Source organism: Microtus oregoni, unplaced genomic scaffold (genome assembly GCF_018167655.1).
Source record: "Microtus oregoni isolate MIOR12 unplaced genomic scaffold, Mior012 000004F_ref0000308, whole genome shotgun sequence".
Classification (NCBI taxonomy): Eukaryota; Metazoa; Chordata; class Mammalia; order Rodentia; family Cricetidae; genus Microtus; species Microtus oregoni.
The window spans coordinates 31,414,893-31,425,271 of NW_024543063.1; positions in this window are offsets into that span (position 1 = coordinate 31,414,893).

A 10,379-nucleotide genomic window follows, 5' to 3' on the forward strand; every position below is an offset into this window, starting at 1 on the left:
CTGGGATTAAAGGTGTGCGCCACCACCACCTGGCTTAAAAGTTTTAACTTAAAACTTTTTTTAAATTACATTTATTTTTATTCATTTATTTTCTCTCTCTGTGTGTGTGGTGTGTGTGTGTGTGTGTGTGAGAGAGAGAGAGAGAGAGAGAGAGAGAGAGAGAGAGAGAGAGAGAGAGAGCGCACGCTCGTGTATGGAGGCCAGAGGACAGCTTTGAGAGTCAGTTCTCTCTTACCACGTGGGTCCTGGGGAATCAGACTCAGGTCTTAAGTCTTAGTGGCAAGCGCCTCTCCCTGCTGACTCATCTCATCGGCCCTTTAAATAATTTTAATTTACAGAGAATAAAACAACTGTCAAGGGCTTGAGAGAAAGTGTGGAGATATCTTGTTTGTGCTCTATCAAATGAAGCTTTCCTGGAGACCAGAGTGCAGACCTAATCACTAGTTAACCACAAAGGACAGGCAGTGGTGGCACACACCTTCAATCCCAGCACTAGGAAGGAAGCAGCAGGAAGATAGGAGTTCAAGGCCACCCGGATTTAACCAGTATAAAAGAGACACAGAGCTCACACCTTTGACACCAGCACTTGGGATCTCAGGCCTTTAATCCCAGCACTAGGGAGGTGGAGACAGGAAGTGATATGGCTGGAGAGAGGGGGAGGGAGGGAGGGAGGGAGAGAGAGAGAGAGGGAGAGAGGGAAAGAGAGAGAGAGAGAGAGAGGGAGAGGGAGAGGGAGAGAGAGGGAGGGAGGGAGAGAGAGAGAGAGGGAGAGAGAGAGAGGGAGGGAGAGAGAGACAGAGAGGGAGAGAGAGAGAGAGAGGGAGAGAGAGAGGGAGAGAGAGAGAGAGAGAGGGAGGGAGAGAGAGAAACTCTCTAGTGGCTGGCTGCTCTGCTTCTCTGATCTTTTTGCTTTCACCCTCGACATCTAACTACAGGTTTTTATTATTAAGACCAAATAGATTTTGTGCTACGAGAAAACTTGATTCGAGTTTGGAACCTAGCACCCGTATCAGGCATCTCATAACCACCTGTAACTCCGGCTGCAGGGGATCTGTCACCCTCTTCTAGCCTCCACAGGCACTGCCTCAAAATAACAAATAAAAGTAATCAAATATTTTTAAAAATAGCCAATTTGTTTTTACAAACATCAGAATTTGCAGGATGCAGCAAAAGGCATGCTGAGAGGGAAGTGTCCAGCCTCTAAGACACACAACAAACGGCCATAGACTCAATAGCCTGACTTTCCAACCTAGGAAACTAGGAAAAGAAGAGCGGACCAATCCAAAGCCAGCAGAAAAGACTGCGAAAGGCTGGAGCAGAAGCCAGTGAAGCTGCACACAGGGCATCGGTGGAGGGAACCATCGGAGCCAAACCTGGCTCTCTGAAAACACCACTCCAGCCTGCTTTGTCATGTTTCCTAGAACAGGAGAACTGAGACAAGATTTAGAAATAAAATAAAGCTGGGCACTGGTGGTGCACACCCTTCAATCCCAGCATTTGGGAGGCAGAGGCAGGCGGATCTCTTTGAGTTCCAGGCCAGCCTAGAGTTCCAGGACAGCCAGGGCTACACAGAGAAACCCTGTCTTGAAAAACAAAACAAAACAACAACAAAAGTGAGGACTGGAGAGATGGCTCCGCTTGTTAGAGCACTGGCTGCTCTCCCAGAGGACTGGGAGTCCATTTCCAGCACCCACATAGCAGTTCAGAACGTTCTTTCTAGGGGACTTGACACCCTCTTCCTTAGACACCAGGCGTGCACACACTGCACAGACACACATGCAGGCAAACATCCAAACACATAAAAGAAAGCCAAAAATGACAAAGGCAAAAAGAAGACTAAAGCTGAATGCTGAACTGGGTTACAAAGTGAGGACCTGTCTCAATTCAATCAACCAATCAATAAATAAATCAAAATAGAATATGTGGAGAGGAAAGGAGAGAGTCAAACTCAATACCGTCATGATGTCATCTTTCAAAGCTGACGTAAAAATCAAGATTCTGAAAAGATTTTATGACTATTGTAAATTGGTGATGGAGGTGTAGGGGAGTGGTCGGTCAGTTGATAGAATACTTGCCTCGCAGGTGCGAAGCTCTGGGTTTGATCCAGACCCCACCTCTAAAATTGATAAGCCTGGGTGTGGTAGCTCAGGCCTAATCCTAGGGGCAGAGGCGAGTGGATTTCTGTATTTCCAGGCCAGCCAGAACTACACAATGAGTACCTTCTCCTCAACACCCCCCCCCCAAAAAGTATACAGGGAAACGAAAAACCAAGAATAGCCAACAGGGTTCTGAAGAGCAAAGTTGGAGGACTGACGTCAGAATGACTAAAGCTGTGGCCACCTCGGCGGCGGCGAGGTGCCCAAAGGGGCAGGGGTGGGGGAGGTGGGCGGGGCGGGGGTGGCACACGCCTTTAATCCCAGCACCTCCGACTCACAGAGATCCACCTGCCTTTGCCTCCCAAGTGCTGGGATTAAAGGCTTGTGCCACACCCCCCACCCCATTCCCCCACTAAATATAAATTCTTTTTTTTAAATATTTATTTACTTATTTATTTATTTAGTATACAATATTCTGTCTGTGTGCATGTCTGCAGGCCAGAAGAGGACACCAGATCTCTTTACAGATGGTTGTGAGCCACCATGTGGTTGCCGGGAATTGAACTCAGGACCTTTGGAAGAGCAGGCAATGCTCTTAACCACTGAGCCATCTCTCCAGCCCCTAAATATAAATTCTTGAATCTACTTTTAAATAAAAACAAATGGGCTGGGGGAAAAATAGCTCAGTAGTTAGGCACTGGGTGCTCTTCCAGAGGACCTTGGTTCGATTCCCAGAACCCATGTGGTGGCTCCCAAACATCCAAAACTCCAGTTCCAGGGGATCTGATGAATCCATGGGCACCTCATGTGATACAGACATACATGTAGATACAGACATACATGCAATACATTCTGTACCTCATGTGATACAGACATACATGTAGGCAAAACAGTCATATCCATAAGATCAAAAAGGAATGTTAAAAAAAATTAATAAATAAACCAAAACACTGTAAAAGCACAGACAATGCCACGGGATGACATGCCGGTGACCCGAGCCTGAGCTTGACAATGACTTGTGGACACAGCACCAGAGTCCAGCCGTGAGACACCAAGTCCATCACAGTAACCACCTAAATAAAGCAAGAGAAATTCTTGGTGACAGCAGAGGGGAAGGCTCCAGGAATCCACTTCCCCAACTAGACAACAGACTCCGAGAGGCAATTACTTAGGGGTTTCCCATCTCCTCAAAGCTTGCAAGTGTCAAGAGAAGGTTTGTGGTTCCATGTTGGGTTACACTCATGATTTAGGAAACTAATGCTTTCAAAACAAAAGCAGTAGCTGGGGAGGGAGTGAAAATTTGGATTGGTATTTTTTTTATTTAATTAATTTAAAAAAATGTCATTTGTTTTGACTCCAAATTTTGCTTCCTACGTAACTTAAGAGATTGATGCACTAAGTTGGTTTATATTTGGGAGCTCACAAAGGCTGAAGATAGAAGTTTGTGATATCGATAACCAAAACACATGGGAGGAGCTACGCAGGGGCTGAGGCTTGAAGGGAGTGACATCAACTGCTTTAAATCCAGAGTACTGCACCTTCAGTTAACCCTGCTCCAGCTTATCAGACCGATCACACCTGTAATCCCAGCACTCAGCAAGCCGAGGTAGGAGGACTCTGTTAGATGCCAGCCTGGACCGCATCGTGCGACAGTCACTGTCTCAAAGAGGAAAACAAAATCTTTATGGTCGCCTCAAGGAAGACAGTGACAGGCTGTATACAGAAAGAAATGAGAAAAGAACTTTTTTTTTTCACTATGAAAAAAAACATGTAATCACAAGACGGTGGTTCAGGAAATGCAAACAAACTGTACTGTACAGAAAATACCCGGCGTATGGCAGAAATCCTTTCTCGGCAATAACTACGAAGATTAAACTCTCCATTCAAAGACAAGGACTGGGACTGTTGAGCTAGCAGCCTCCAAACGACTCTTTCCATGAGAAAAACGCAACGTAACAATGGCAAGACAAAATCCAGACATGAGAAAGAAGGAAGACATAAGAAACCAAGAAAGGCCGGGCGGTGGTGGCGCATACCTTTAATCCCAGCACTCGGGAGGCAGAGGCAGGCAGATCTCTGTGAGTTCGAGACCAGCCTGGTCTACAGAGCAAGTTCCAGGACAGGCTCCAAAGCCACAGAGAAACCCTGTCTCGGAAAAAAAAAAAAAAGAAAGAAAGGAAGAAAGAAAGAAATCAAGAAAGAAGGCTGGGGCATGGCATCAAATGTCTCAGAAAGCCCAAAGATCTGAATTCAGTTCCCAAAACTCATTCATATCTTAGAAGGACAGAACCAATTCCTGCAAGGAGCCCTCTGTGCCGAGGTACAGGCACATACCCACACACACAAAAAGCAGATAAATGCAATAGTTTCTTTAAAAGGAGTGAGTAGCTAAAAAGCACCCAAACAAGTGACACAGAAAAGCTAGTTAAAAATGACAGTTTCATGGAACATATACTTAGTCATTATTTTGTTTTTGTTTTTGTTTGTTTGTTTGAGACAGGGTTTCTCTGTAGTTTTCAGGCCTGTCCTGGAACTAGCTCTTGTAGACCAGGCTGGCCTCAAACTCACAGAGATCCACCTGCCTCTGCCTCCCGAGTGCTGGGATTAAAGGCGTGCACCACCGCCGCCTGGCCTAGTCACCATTTTAGAAAGATCAAGGGAGGGCTGAGAATTTAGAGAATGTAGTTCAGTTGGTAGAGCCAGCACACACAAACAGGGCGTGGAAGTACACACCTGAAATCCCAGCACTCACACTTGGGAGGTGGACGGAGGCAGAGGGGTCAGAAGTTCAAGTTTATCCTTAGCTACTCAGGGCAGCCTGAGCTACAGAGATTCTGCCCCTACCAAAAGGAAACTGTTGCATAAGAAGCTGAATGGAAACCCTATATTTGCAGCTGCCACCCAGGTGATACCCAGAATAAATGGAAACAACTGTCACAAATACCTGTACTTAGCAGTTCGTGGCAAAGCTGGTGCCTTAGGTTTTTCTGTTGCTGCAATTGCATAGCCTGGTAAGAGCGTCTAAGGGAAATCCGGCTTTTTAGACCCACAGTTCCGATTCCAGTCTATGATGGCAGGAATGTCACAGTGACAGGCATTTGAAGCCATTGATCACAGTACAGCCAGAAAAGAGCAATAGATAAATGCTCCGTAGTAGTGCTAGGCAGACTGTCTCCACTCTTACTACAGTCCAAGACCCCCTGCCTAGAGAATAGCACCACCCACAGTGGGCGCATCCTCCGTTAACATAATCAAGATAATTTGCCACAGGCTTCTCCAGAAGTTAGCCTTCCTGGTGATTCTAGGCTCTCAAGTGGATAATTAGCACTAGCCATCACAGCTGGTTAGAGCCCCACGGTGGGACTGACCCAAATGTCCACCCACACGAGACCGTGAACAGTGTGAGCACTATTCAGTCCTACAGACGCGCAGGGCTGACGCAGCCTTCAAGTGGCGTTGACGTAGTTTTTATGTAGACTCCTAACCCACAAGGCCTGAGAATCTAAGAGTCCCTTGTCTGAAGCATCCAAACCAGAGGCAGCTGTTTGGTTCTTGGACTTTTAGAACTGTTTTATTCAATGTACACCATTTTTTTCTTTGTCAAAACGCAGGGGGTTCTAGGGTTAGGTTAGAACGCATGTTAGGCAAAGCCTCCCAGCACTGAACTACAAGTTAGCGTTGTAATCCTACTTCAACTTTTAAAAATTAAAGGCCCGGGGGTGGTGGCGCACGCCTTTAAACCCAGCACTTGGGACACAGAAGCAGGCGGACCTCTGAATTCGAGGTCAGTCTGGTCTACAGAGCGAGAGAGAGCGAGAGAGAGAGGAGAGGGAGAGGGAGAGGGAGAGAGAGAGAGAGAGAGAGAGAGAGTTCCAGGACAGCCAAGGTTACACAGAGAAACTCGAAGAAAAAAAAAACAGTAAATAAATATATATGCTCGATACAAAAACTTGTCAATTAGTTTATGATAACGCAAAGCCCATCCATAGCGCAAAACAAACAAGCAAACAAAACAAAACAAAAAACGAATCAAGGAGAAACTCATAGAATGCTAACCTGCTGCAGCCGAAGAGCTTGAGACCAGCCGGTACCGCGCAGAGCAAACCTGGCGCCGCCCCAGCACAGTGACGCTGCCTGCGGCGACTGAGGCCTCAAGACCTTAAGACCCGCGGGACGAACCTTCCACCCAGAGCCGCACGTGCTCAGCTGCTGGGACGCCTCGGCGAGAAGGCCTGGCCTGGCAGTCATATCTGGACTCAAGCCCAGCAAGGAGCACCAGGGAGTTTCACCCGCAAACACCTGAGTACGTTCGCCAGGACCGGCCCCTCCCCCTCGGGACCTCCACGCTTCCTGGACACGGGCCCCGCCCTCAGCAGGTTTCCTCTTTGTGTGGCCCGCCCACCGTTCGGCCGGAGCGCTGGGATTTGGCATCCCTGCGGGTTGACTCTTCTCGGCTCAGCCTTGTTGGACTTCTGGTGACCGCTCCCCGTGGCGCTGGAGCTAGCGAAAAGGCTGAGCCTCTGTTGCTCACCCCCTACACTGTGCCACCCTGTCCTGCGGCAGAGTTTGGTCAACCCAAGACACGTGTCCTAGAACAGTGGCCTGCTGTCTTCCCCACGGTCCTCCTGGGTCTCCGCCCTCTGTCTGGTGGGGTGTCATGCTAGGCCCTCCTGTTTTGTTCAGGCTGCTCTTGGGTGGATGGGCTGACTCTCCCATCAGGTCTAGGGATGGCAGATTGGTGGGCCTGGGAAGGAAGATTTAAAACACATGGTAACAGTGGGTAGATGGGGTTAGTAAGGGCCTGGAGGCCATACTGTGTGCATTTGGGCTGGTGCTAGAATTCCATGACAGGAGGCTTCTTTGATGGAAGGACCTGGTAGTTCAGGTTAGGGGCAGACAAATGGGAATTGTCCATGAGATGCTAAGGCACCTGGCTGTAAGTGTGTGCCAGAAGTAGCTCAGAGTCTGGGTGAAGAAATGGAAAGGGGTAGGTGGGCCTTTAAGTCACCTTCATTCCTCCCTACCCGACTGGTACCTACCTGTTTTACCTACCGCCCCCTTTGGCAGACTTAATCTCACAGCCTCGGACTGGGTGGAATTTGGGAAGTGGCCATATCTCTGTGAGAACTGCCAGAGGTCTCTGAAACCTGCCCCAGCTGGCCCCCACCCTTCTGTACAAGGACCATTCACGCACTGTCTACTCTCACAAGTGACTGGGCTTTGGCGTGAACTCTGGCATAGCAGAAACCCAGAAAAGAGAGGCAGGAGACGCGGGTCAAAGACCTTGGCGTTCAGAACAGAAAAGCTCTGAGTCCAGCCCCACCTGATTTCTGGGGTTGCTCTTGAAATACACAAATATCAGGCTGGGGAGAGATAGCTCAGCCGTTAAAGGTTAGGCTCACAACCAAAACTATAACACACAAGGATTAAACAGGCAAGCAAACCTCCCATATACAGCGTGCATACCCGTGGGGAATGTGGTGGTTTGAATAAGAAGGTCCCATAGCTCATACATCTGAATGTCTAGTGCCCAGTTTGTGAACTGGTTAGGAAGGATTAAGAGGTCTGGCTTTGTTGAAGAAGGTGTGTCACTGGGGTGAGCTTTAGGGTTGTTGCTTTGGTTTTCTGTTTGTTTTGTTTTTTTCCTTTGAGATAGGATTTCACTGTGTAGTCCTAGCTGTCCTGGAATTATCTCTGTAGACCAGAGCTGGCCTCAAATTCACAGAGGTTCATCTGCCTCTGTTTTCCAAGTGCTAAGATCAAAGGTGTGTGTCACCACTGCCCAGCCAAGAAAGCCCCCAGTTAAGACACATGTTGGTTTGGTGGTTTTATAAGCTTACTTGGCCATGTCTCTTCACTGTCATTTTTTTATGATGTATTTAACTTTATTTTATGTGCAATGGTGTGAAGGTGTCAGATCACCCTGGATCTGGATTTACAATCACTTACGAGCTGCCATGTGGGTGCTGGGAATTGAACTGGGATCCTCTGGGCCATCTCTCCAGCCCATCTTCACAGTAATTTGCACAGTAACTAAGACATGGAAACTGAGGCCCTAGGATTACACTTAGATTGTAGTGCATCATCTAAGCCACCAGCTTACTCTAGTGCCCTGTCCCAAGGGGACACCTCTCACCAACAGGCACAGAAAACAAAACTGCTGAAATGCTTTGCTAGTGTATCTGAATCCATTATCCATCTTTATAAATTTAGGGATTCCCATATATAAAAAATATTTTAAGCAATGAGTTATCACATGTTTACTGGCTTTTTTAGTCTTGCAGAGACCATTAAGAAACTTGAATATGTATTGATTGTCACATGCACATATCTTAATTTGCCACAGTTTGCAATTTGAGTAACATCCATTTGTCATAAATGATTAGGAAGCAGCCTCGAGGATTTACTCCTGATGAGGTACAGGTAAATACTGTGAGCACATATCACACTGCTTAACAATCTGACGAGCATTTTTCTTTGTTAATTTGTTTTTTAACACTTGTACTATTTTGATGATGTAAAGCCTCTGTATGAAAGCAGGAGTCTAAGGAGTGGGTGGGGATAAACACACACTATTCAGCAGACCGTGGATGACCGGGGCTACTCTCGCCACAGCATCCCTTGCTTCATTAGCCTCAGGAGGGACCTCCAGGCCTTGCTCAGCACAGTTGGTGGGAGGGAAGGGGCAGCAAGCACAGACCTGGTGAGTTCGGAGTGAGTGTGTGCATGTGTGTGTGTGCATGGGGGAGGGGCAGTGGGGCAGGAGCAAGGTCCCCTCCAACCCCCAGATCCAGACAAAAAGAGGACTGAATTCTACAGCTGTCCTTATCCTAGGGGTCTGACCAGAGCGGAGACCAAGCACTGATTACATTGATTCCTGGTGTGTGTGTGTGTGCGCGCGTGTGTGTGTCTGCCCTACTGTTAGTTACACCTGAGCTAGGCATTTGAAATGCTCAACCATGTCCTTTGTCCCAGTTTATAGGGGCTGCCGGATGGGACTGTGTTACTGGAAATGTGGCCAGATAGGGGAGTGATGGATGAAGTGGGTGTCCTTCAGCGGCTGGGATGGACCCCAGCTGTGACTCAGGAGCCGCAATAGGAGTCAGTGCAGGAGGATAGCTAGGGAAGCTGCAGCTGGAGAAGGGAAGGAAGATGGTGATGATGGCTGGTGATTCCCATCTTGGTGGACCTACTGGACTTGGTGAGTCCTATTTACCTTGGAGCTGGCCCAGGAACACTTACTGAATATTTGGCAATTTATTCATACTATATATTGGGACACAGAACTCATTTTTGCCAGTATGGTGTACAATCTGCTGATTGAAATGAAAGACCTGAAAACTGAGACCTTAGAAAATTTCCCCTGGGGGCGGGGGAAGAGACTTTTAAACCAATGGAACACTATTATGGAAGCAAAGAGTGACTGAACCCCTCTTCAGAGAGAAAGAGGAATGACATAAAAGATTTTGCTGCTACTCAGAGACTAGGACAGTTCAGACTTACCTTTGAAAGTTAAAAGCAGCAATGCAATTGGGCTAGGAGAGGAAAAAGACTCATAGCTCACCCATCACAGAAACCTCTTCTTGTCCTTTGATTGGAGTGGATTTAAGAGAACTGTGATTTGACAAAATGTGTATTTATTGTTAATTGCCATAACCGAATTATGGTATTGACCTATTGATGTTTGTAACTTCTTTAGTTCACTATGAAGGTGTTAGTGGTTAAAAAAAAAAGGCTAGTTTGTCTGAGAAAAATCTGACATGATGCCAAAAAGTTCATAGATTTGATATGTTTCATAAGACAAATTTGGAGTTTGATGCAGCTAGAAACTGTTAAAGGCATCCTCGACCAATTTTAAAAGGCCATCCCATCTTGGTCATCCTCCACACCTTTATTAGGAGATATTGTGTCCCTTGGAGCAGGTATATCACAAAGCATTATCTGCTGACATACGATTAACTCTCTTGACAGAAAGTTGGCTCAAAGGTGCACAGCACCCAGAGAGGCACTCTCCCTTAACCGTTTGTTAGCAGATTATGGTAGTCAATGATGGGTAAGACCTTTCTCCACCCAGGCAACCTAGACAGGGTGTACGTGATGTATGTTACCAATGACAGGTAAGTCTGGAAAGCAGAAGAAGATGCCTAAGCCAGGCAGAGTTGTCTGTCCTGTAGCAGAAGCACAGGCTTTATTAAATAAATTAAAAACGGAAGAATATGTGGGCCCACAGGGGTGGGTCTGCTCCACCTTGACTGAAGGTCAGAGTTTAAGCCTATCTTGCTC